Source organism: Gobius niger, assembly GCF_951799975.1.
Source record: "Gobius niger genome assembly, chromosome: 4".
NCBI lineage: Eukaryota > Metazoa > Chordata > Actinopteri > Gobiiformes > Gobiidae > Gobius > Gobius niger.
The window spans coordinates 38,506,170-38,517,045 of record NC_136855.1 but is presented as its reverse complement, the minus strand read 5'-3'; the positions used below and the strand labels follow the sequence as shown (position 1 = coordinate 38,517,045).

General features: G+C 41.7%; 1 long non-coding RNA gene across 1 annotated transcript in view; it reads left to right on the top strand.

Moving 5' to 3' along the window:
- The window catches only part of LOC306961871, a 497,669-nt gene extending 487,118 nt beyond the window's left edge, over positions 1 to 10,551 (top strand). Inside the window, exon 3 of the long non-coding RNA XR_013792791.1 lies at positions 10,432 to 10,551. This is a non-coding gene — a long non-coding RNA (uncharacterized lncRNA). The remainder of the gene's footprint in view (positions 1 to 10,431) is intronic.
- Positions 10,552 to 10,876: the final 325 nt, after the last annotated feature.

Sequence of the window (10,876 nt, the reverse complement as noted above, 5' to 3'; positions counted from 1 at the left end):
CAGATTCAGTAATGGGCGCCCAGACGTCCTCATTTGCTCGGACGTTTCCTCATTTTGAGACACAAAAAACACCCCAGAGGAAGAATTTAGAAATCCTAGGTGATTTATAATTTTCCAGTATATTCAGAACAAATTTGGGAAGAATTCTGGCTCTACTTTACGATCAGTGTAAACCTGAAGCACCTCTTATCAGAGTCATACATCTGTGCATAAAACACACCTTTTAACCCCCTCCTGGACCGAGCACCTCTTCTCCAGTCTAGCTTTACCCAAATCTAAAAGCTTCTACAGAAAGCATCAAAAATAGAGACAAAAATGAGCATGAAAATACAACAAAAAAGCAAAAAAAAGAGCCACAAAAATGCGACGAAAACACAACAACAACAACAAAAAACATCAAAAAGCAACAAAGAAAGCGATGAAGAAAGCAACAATCAGCCTATATCATGCAAAATCGGCTTTTTGGAGCCATGTTGTTTTGCTGTTTCCTTATCAAAGACACCCCCAGAGTGTTTTTTGGCTTCATTCATGCAATTCAATAGCCTGGCTAACACCAGACTAAAATCACAAGTGATATTTAGTCTGGGGACCACCAATTCATTTTCTCGTAGGAGAGGTGTGGTTTACGATCGTCCATACTCGTTTATTGGGCGATACGGAAAAAAAAAAAAAGTCTATCATGCGTCTACACGTAGCCACAGCCAATCGTATCATCGTATGAGATGACGTATGCCGTACCCGCTGTAAACTTTTGAGCTAAATTATTTAGAACAAGGTCTAAAGCTTGATCGAACAATAGCATCGCGTCTGCTGCTGTCATGTTGGATCCGTAAATAAACTTTTTGTTTAAATCCGTAAATAAACTACAAGCTTTCGAATAGCGCGTCATCGTCTTGCCGTCCCTCCTCGCTCTGTGATTGGTTCCCAAATCCACCGGAAAATTGGGCCATGGTCTCCAGGCTGTTGTGCAGTTCGAAATAATTCGAGCGCACACAGCAGCATGGCGTTAGCCAGGTTAGCAATTCAAAGCAATCCTCCTGAATCCTGCTCTCTGAGCAGCTGCTCCGCCCTCTGCTGGAAAACCACTGAGTTATGACATTCTGACGTTTTTTACATCATAGTCTCAAAGAGGAAGAGCCCGACGACTGTAATGTAAAGCCTTACGGCCTGATTTTAATTTATAAAACAGATTTTTCATAATTTCTGTCATAAGAAAGAAAAAAAAAACTGAAAAAGAGGAAGTGCCTGAGGCGTCCACGCTGCCCCTGCAGAGAAAACAAACGCACCCCCTGAGCGTCTGAATAGACGTCATGTTTGCACCAAAAGATGTGAAGAAGGAGCTCTTTCTAACCTACTCTGGACACGCCTGTTCTTTTTTCTTACCTAACGATAATGTCATGGCGAAAATGCGCATTTGGGTTTGACTGGACTTTATTCAACCACAAAGAAGAGGCCACTCATCAGAAGTTGGAATTTCTTTCTGGGATTCGGCGACTATAAGTCAAAATTGTGTTTTTCTGTGACCGTCTCTTCACTGATGGATGCTTGGTGAACCTTTGCCAGAACCAAAGTGGATTTAACTCTTATAAGGGTTAGCAGCCAGAGCGGTGTTGCAAATGTCAACTCCTTGTAACTGCATTGTGAAGTAACTTCAGTTTTTGCTGTTATGTTTATATTTCTACTTCTGCAAAAGTTGCATCGTTTGCATCAACTCGAGGAGAGGGGGCGGAGTTAATTGAATCCAAGCGTCTTGTCTTCCAGGTTTGAAAAATACATTCAGAAAATACTTATATTTATCACAAAAATGAGTACTCCATAGTGGTAGTGGTACAATATATCATATAAAGGCCTATACTTGAAATGGCTAAAACAGCAGGATACAGTTCCTTTAAATATAGTTTAATTTCACCTGCTTCTTTGATATGTTATTATTTGAGGTACGTTCTGCTGTTGGCTGGAGTCTCCTCAGTGGTCTCTGTATCCGTCTGGGAAACACAAAGCCTGTATGCACTGTGACGGTTTACAGTAAGTCTAACAGTTTAATCCTGTAAATTGCATTCACAGGAGGAAACTGGGGAATCGTTCAACAGTCAGTGTCTGAAAAAGTCTTATTCAATCTTTTGTTGTTTGTGTTAAAGCAATAAAATGAACTCTCGAGCAACTCTCTGGTGTCGGCACTCGATAAAAGTACAAGACGCAGACAAGACAAGGTCAAGAATAAAAAAACAAGTCACAGTCTGCTCATGTTGTTTAGCACAACTCAAAGTTCCCCTTCACTCTGACGTGCAGCCAGTTATTTAGGAAATGATTTGCTTAACTCAGATTTGTTGGTATTTAGTTGTGTTCAAAACAAAGCAAAAGTAGTCTGAAATCAGTTTGCTGTATTCAGGCTAGATCCACACGAAGACAAAACGCTTATATTTTCAGAAACTTTCTTTGTAAGTACGAAGCTCAGTAAATGTGAGCGTCCACATGGGTCGACTCAGGTCTGTGAAAACGGTTCAATTCATCCTCCAGGCCTGTGTGAGGCGCTGTGACGCTAACACAGAGAATAGAACAAGATGTAGAGGTGCATGTGCAGTAAACTTTAGTGGAAATGAAACTGATTCAAGGATTTAGGATCTACAGAAGAGACGAGGAGGAGAGTTTATTCTTCAGACGTAACGGGACTAAAGCAGAAAAACCTCAGTGACTTTTACTGTCAGTCCAAAAACACAGACTGACTCGTGTTTTTCTACTCGTCACCTGTGGCTTGTGGACGGCAGTGGAGCAAAGAGGGGCGGAGTCAAACCATCACAGATCTATGAGGAAAACTCATTATAAGGTCAGTAGATTATGGATCACAGACACCCCTCTGGAGCTGTGATGTCATTGTTTTAGTAAAAGTTGTGGAGAAGTCAAAACAATGGAGCCACGTAAACGGTGTTTTGAGATCTTTCCACTCTGGGACCTAGATTGGAAAATGTTCGTTTACAGACGCCCAAAACGCTTCAGACGGCATCTCGTCATAGAAGGAGGCGTGGCCTCGCCGAGGGGGAAAATAGAATCTTTTGGTAAACCATTTTCTGGTGGAATATGAACTTATTCATCACATACAAATAAAATCAAGTGTAAATCGTGCCCATATGGATATTTTCTCACAGAAGTGGAAAAAACGGCAGTTGTAGCAAGTGCTAGCTAGTGCTAGCATTAGCACGATATAGTAGAAAACGATATTCATAATTCAGCGTTTCTTAAAGTAGTTTTTGAATGAAATATGAATATAGTTTCTACTAAACAAAGATACAAAGACATGGAGAGGAGCAAAGTGGTTCAACAGCCCATAAATACATAAATAACGGAGAATGCTAACTTGATGCTTCATGTTAGCATTGTGCTAATCCTAACGGTTAGCTAGCACTAGCTACACCTGCTGTTTTATCACTTCTACTGAACAATCTGCTGTGAGAAAATATCCATATGGGCCCGATTTACACTTCACTTTATTTATGAATGATAAATAAAATTCTACTTTCCCCCTCGGCAAAGCCACGCCCCCTTCTATGACGAGATGCCGTCTGTATCTAAGGACGATACACTGGATTAATGAAACATTATCCTTGCGTTCGGTCCTCAGCTTGACTTCGTATGGTCAGTGCCTAAATCTTTGCTTATTAGAAAGAGAATAAAGCAGAATGTATAGGAAAGATGTGTGAAGTTCCCATTGAAAGTTTCTGTGAATTTGCCACCTTTCCAAACTCCAAACATGGCGGACGATGAAGCACGTCTGAAAGAGCTTCCACTTTTTAGACGCCGCCTCGGACTCACCTCGAGCTGCTTCTGAGTAAACATCACAGCTTGACATCAGCACTAAACCAGCCTCTTTTTCCTCTCTGTGCTCCCCGAGACGCGACGCTCTCCACATGACAGCAAACCAGTCAACCATTTTCAATTTTTCTTCCCCCCTCACAGACAAGTCATTTCCTTACAAAGCCGAGCGCTCTTTAAATCAACCCAAAGCACTATTCCGTGTCAAGAAGACAAAGTCGCGGCGACAATTTTCAATCTCCCCCTGAACTTCGAGCTGCGAGAGTGGAAGTCAGGGAAATAAAGTGAATGAAAAATGTTAGCAGCTTCTTTTTTTCTTTTTTTTTGTTTTACTGGAGTTCAAGCTTGAGCACTCGGCGAATCCAGAGCCTCCACTTGACTGAGCGGGCGACGTGAGAATTGCAGGGGGGGGTGGGGGGGGACGCGCTAACGGCACTTTGCACCGGGAGGGGGGGCGCGGCGCCAGGCTGTGTTTGCTGAGAGGAGAAAAGCTAAGAGACTCTCCAGGAAAAAACACAAATATGTGAGAGCGAGAGCAGGTGACGGAGAGTAAAGGCTGGGAATCCGATCGCTGTCACGCACTGTTTTTACTACGCCTGTTCTAATGCTTCTAATGGGGGGGTGTTGAATCTCAAACAACTCGACGACAAACAATGAATATATTACTACTTTAAAGCGACACTGCATAACATTTTGGATTATGCTGCAAGAAACACAAAACCATTTTTCAACTTAAGTATCTGTAATAAAATAAATGCTAGTGATCTATACTAGTACGGATAGGGCTGTGCAATTCATCGAAATTCAATTAGGGTTTCGATTATTACACTAGACGATCCCAAAAATCGCATAATCGAGAACAAACGATTATTAAGGATGCATCCAAAGCGCAAAAAGTCCGTCCAGCGCGGTTTGTGTGACGCGTCTGATCAGCTGAAACACCAGCGCAGCGTGACAGTTTAAGTGCAGCACATAAAGTTGATCAAGTTACTGATATGGACAAACACAGGTGCATTTTATTGAGCAAGTCGACACGTGCAGTCGAGTAAATGTTCCGATGAAAGTTCTCAGAGCAGCCTCCAGCTCATTTAAAACAGAAAAAAAAGGCACTGGTAAAAAAATTGTTGTGCCGCGGCCGCCATCTTCACTGTTTTGGTTAAAGCCCGGAGAAGCACTGGTTGATCGGAAATCCCAGCGCAGAAGATGACGCACCATTAACTCCCGACTCCCGCGCTATGATTGGCTCGTCTTGGTTTTGCCGGAGTCAGCGAGATTCAAATCGGACAATTCCGGACTGTCTGTCTCTGAACATGAAGGATCAGTCTGGCTCGTGCCAGGCTAGAGTCAGGGGGCAAAGCTCTCGATTTACCGTTCTACCTATGGTCATGAAATCTGGGTAATGACCGACAGGATGAGATTGCAGATTCAAGCGGACCAAAAAGAGTATGAGAGAAAAATCATCTTCGGTTTTTATTATACATCTTAAAAGTAAAAATGAGCGCTTGCAGTAACATGGTGTACGGGGAGCTGGGACGATTCCCTTTGTCAATAATGATTAAGAAGAGAATGATCGGATTCTGGGGAAAGATGATGGATTGTGGGGAAACCAAGTACAGCCACAAAATGTACAACCTGTTGTTGGACTTGTTTAGAAAAGGTGAATACATGTCTCCATGGTTACTGCGATGACTGCGGTCAATCCTATATTTGGAGATCCAGAAAATCACCAATGTTAACTGGCTGAAACTGTCTCCCACAGACTCGCCATTTGTAATTTAAGAACCGGAAACACTCGACTGGCAAAGGTAGTGGCCGATACAAAGGCATTGACAGAAAATGTCGTTATTGTAATCTCTGTAATGATAATGTTGTCGGCGATGAGTTTCATTTACTGTTTGAATGTTCAAATGCGGAAGTTGTCATTAACAGAGAAAAATATTTGCCAAAATTTTATGTAAGACACCCTTCAATGTTTAAATTTATTTCACTTATGCAAAATCAAAGTCAAAATGTGATTACTAAATTTGGTTCCTTTTTGAAAAAGGTTCTGTTAAAATTATATTTGTTATTACTTTGTTATGTTGTTTGTATCTGGTTTGACCATCATTTGGCGGCACGGTGGTACATCACTTAGCGCTCGTGCTTCACATTAAAGCGCTGTGTTTACATTTTTTGTTGAGTGTAACTTAAAATATGTTTTAAAATATGCTTCATAATTGCCACCCTTCATTCTTTGAATTTTCTCCATGAGCTTCATCAGGGTGTCATCTTTCTCAACAGTCTGTGAGGTCAAAAAAGCTTCTAGTGACTACATTGTGGCCTGTTCACATAAAAAAGCATTTCCAAACTGAAGGACCATTCTGTCGTCAACACTCATCTACTCATAAATAGACTGGGAACTTTTTTTTTAAAATTTGACCCCACACATTTAATTCAATTGTCCGCCGCCCAGATCAGAGTCTGCAGATATGAGCGGGTAGCAGCGCGTCAGCCCCTCTTCTTAATCCCTGTTGTGAACCCTAACAAGATTTTGAAGGGAACGTAATTGAAATCAGGCCGGCCTCTGCACAGAGACGTTAGCGGCGCTGTCCCGGAGCCCGACGACAGATGGGCTCTTCTTCTCCCAACACTTCAACTCTCAAGGTCAGTACAGTTAACGCTCTCGCTCGCACCACTCCTAACGCCACAGACCGATATTCATTTAAAATTAACTCCCACATTAGCTGCTCCCATGGATTATTCGAACAGCCAGGTCGCTAATAGTGTTGTTCATAGGTTTAGCATGTGTTAATAATTGAATGAATGGGAGGGGATTTGCATGAGCGGACAAAAGCATGAAAGGCGGTGGGCCGGGCGGGCTGCCGTGTGAGCGTATTGAGCGTATTGATCTGCAGTTAGAGCGATCGATGCGGCGTAATTACCAACATGCAGAGGGTCGGAGGCAAAGTGAATGTAAACAGTCGACGGAGGCTAAAGGCTTCTCCTGTTTGTTCGGAGACAATTACAGAAGAAAGATGAGAAAAACTGTAATGAATTTTCAAAGCTGAAAACCAGAGGAGACCTGGACTCTGGAGTGGCCAGTTAAAAGTATTATAATGTCGCATGTTTATTGATGTTTTTTCAGTCTTTGTTGAAAACCTTTTTGCGCCGGCCTTCAACACAAGCTGAGCAGGTCTTTTGTGTTATGGTTTGTTTGTTTGACGGTTTGTTGCTTTACGGTCTCCCATCCAAGCACCGACCAGGCCCTTCCCTGCTTAGCTTCCAAGGTCTGACGGGATCAGGTACATTTAGCCTACTATTAAATAAATATTTTTCATATGGTATTCACGTAGCCCTGGCGCACACTGATCATTACATTAAACATAATCAACAGCAAATATGACCAGACCAACTACAGCTGCAACATGAGTCCTCGTGGCGGAAACGTCAGTACGGTTGCAGGTGGCGTTTCTCCGAGTTGAACCTCCTCATCAACACATCCTTCAACTCAAACTTGAATTTATGAGAGTGAGGTCCTTTTCAAAAGCAGCTGAATGAGCTGGGCCTTGCGTCTGCGCAGAATATTGCGCCGATGCAACGAAAACACGTTTCTGAGCGTGGAAAACGACCGGACTCTGGGGCGGTAGAACGAGCGCCACACTCCCCCCCCCCACACACACACACCGTTTTTGGACCATGAATATGGCTCAGTCAGTGCTTTGGCCGCGTCCACTTTTCAGTCTCTCTCAAGCCTTCACTGAAAGCTCCAGTGTCTGAGTGTAAAACGCACACTTTTCGGCGGACTTCAGCGCTTTGTAGCAAAACACACACGAGCACCTGTCACTGCCTTTGCCTCTCACGAGCCGGGACGGGGAAATGAGCATAAAGAGGCCGACATCGTGGACTCTCAGAGCGGAGGATGATCGTTAATGCGCCTCTATCATATCAGCTATGCTTTATTTTGTGCCCAGACAACACGAGGAGCGCAGCTAGAGGGAACCGTGCCAGAGGAAGAGATATAGGGATGAAATGCCGCCGGTCCCCTCTCTCGGTGTCAGGGGAGGAAATAGTTAGTTGTTGTGGAGTTTGGGCTGGTCTCTAATCTCCCGCCTTGGACTGAACAATATTTCAAAGGTTCTTTCAGAGAGATTTTTTAACATCTAATTCCCAGCCTGATTATTTGAGTTTAAAAAAAAGAAGAAAAAAACACTGCCAAGATTTTTCCACCTGTAAGCAGCTTATTTTAATCTAAAATCTCCTCTGAAAAAATATTTGTATTATTTCTACAAAATAAAACCTTTATTTTATTTTATTTTATTTTATTTTATTTAAATACATTTAAATACATTTAAATACATTTAAATACATTTAAATACATTTAAATAAATTTTATTTTATTTTATTTTATTTAAACCTCGATCCATTATTCAGATTTTGTCGCTGAAAACTTTGGGCATAAAGGCCTTAATTTTATATGAAAACATAAAAACTTGCAATACATTTTCTTTCATATTTATGTCAGTAATTTACAGCAAAAGTCTCAAATCAATATCTCCAGATTTTAGAAGTTTCCCTGTTCACCTGCAGCGTCTCGCCTTGATTGCGTTTCATAATGTTCAGGCAGATGTAGCTGCTTTTAAATGTGCTATATAAATGAAGCTGACATTGACATTGAATTTCAAAGTGCCTTTTCATTTATTCCACAGTCACACAGTATAAGAAATTATACACTTATGTAGAAATGTGTCCTCCATTCTGCACCAGTGTCCCCGAAACCACCTCAAATCACACATTCACATCTCAAAAAATAATCACATTATCATTTATTTCAAACCAATAAACAGAACTACTATCACTATTTACTAACTATCCGAGATCCAATCAGCAGCAAATTCTCCCGTAAGGTATTGATATTGATATATGACATTGATATTACTGCGCTTATGTTACTCCACCACAAGGTTAAGCATCATTTGGTAAATTATCAGACGTGAAATACTTTTGCAGAGGTGCTCAAAAGGATTAATGAAACATATGGGACCATAAAAAACGTAAATAAGTGATTGATTGCCACAAACGGTCCGTCCAGAGAGCGTAAAGTCCTTGCATTTGCTCTCCTCGCTGGCTGTTTGTAGCTGTGCCAGTTTCCTGTCATTTAATTAGAGGAGCCAGTGATACAGCCGTCCCCGGCCCATCAACAGCGGTCCTTCAGCAGTGCATCTGAAGGCCTTCAAACCCCATCAAACTCATGAGAGCGGGCGGAGGACATCTGTCACAATATCCCTCTGACGTGTGTCGAGAGACCAGCTCCGCAGACGCACTCGAGAGCAGCGCTGACGTAAGGAATAAACCAGCTCGCATCCGGCACACGTCCGCCACAATCACAGTCAAGATCGAGCGGCCGCGCTGCTAAACCTGATAACTGGATCTTTTCTCCACGTCATAATGGGGACTGTCAGAGTACTCGAATTAAGGGCTGGGGATCAGTGCAGTACTAATAATGGACACATCTATTATTATTTGTACTTACTTCAAATACTCCAGGCAGTGGCACATCCCGTTTGGGGATAGATACAGACGGCATCTCGTCATAGAAGGGGGCGTGGCTTCGCCGAGGGGGAAAATAGAGTTTTTAGAGCAGGGGTGTCCAAACTTTTTTCATGGGCGGGCGCATTAGTTAGTGCCGCAAAATATTCGACTAGCAGAGGTTTAAATTGTGCCCCATACCTCTATTTAAGCTTAAAACCTTCATGCCAGCTCTGTCTCACAATAAAATGTTTGTTAGGTTAGAATTGTATAGAATTATTACATTTCAAATAAAAAGGTCCATCTCTGGTGATGTGAACCGATACAGCAAGAGGCCGAGGGCCACCATAAATTGGTCTGTGGGCCGCATTTGGCCCCCGGGCCGCACTTTGGACACCACTGCTTTAGAGAAACCCAACTTTCCACTCTTTTTAACCATTTTCTGGTGGAATATGAACTTATTTATCACAAATAAATAAAGTCAAGTGTACATCGGGCCCATATGGATATTTTCACAGCAGATTGTTCAGTAGAAGTGAGAAAAAACGGCAGTCGTAGCTAGCGCTAGCTAACGTTAGCATTAACGCGATGCTAACATGTAGCATTCTCCGTTTTTTATGTATTTATGGGCTGTTGAACCACTTTGTTCCTCTCCATGTCTTTGTATCTTTATTTAGTAGAAAACTATATTCATATTTCAGCGTTTGTTAACCACTCAACTCCCACCTGAACCGAGCACATTTTCTCCAGTTTGGCTTTACCCCAATCCAAAAGCTTCTGGAAAAAAGGTGTGAAAATAGCGACGAAAACAATTATGAAAATGTCACAAAAATGTCACAAGAAATTGACCAAAATGTGACCAAAAAATGACCCAAAAAATGACAAAAATATGACAAAAATGTGACAAAAATGTGACAAAATGTGATGAAAAAATGATGAAAAAATGACAAAAATGTGATAAAAAAATGTGATAAAAATGGACAAAAAATGTACCAAAAAATGTACCAAAAAATGACAAAAAAGTTACAAAAATGAGTTGAACACCCAACAATAAAATGATGGGAAAAAAATCTGATGACGTGAAGAAAAAGATCTCTCGGTTCAGGCGGGAGTTAAGAGGTTAAAGTAGTTTTTGAATAATTAGAGAAAGTTTAGATTTTTCTCCAAATTGTTTTCCCCCTTAACTGTTTTTAAACATGACCATATATGGGCGATTCCAGAGATGCCGTCTGTATCTATTAGGGCTGAGCGCCGTTAAACTGGGATTGAAAAAAAGTTGATTTATTTAGCGTTTTTCATACGTTTCATGTAACACAAAGTATTTTACAGATTTAAAAACATTCTCTCACACCCACCTCCTCCCACAAATACAAACACACTGTCGCATTTACACTCCCCCCCCTCCCCTTCCCAGAGAAACACCACACAAGCTCACCACACACACACACCAATGGACGGACATAAGGCTGAGATAAGGCTGAGATAAGGCTGGGCACAGATAAACCAGGTAAGAAAACACCATCCAAGGAGCCGTCTGCTGATATCGCAAAAATAAAAGTATAGG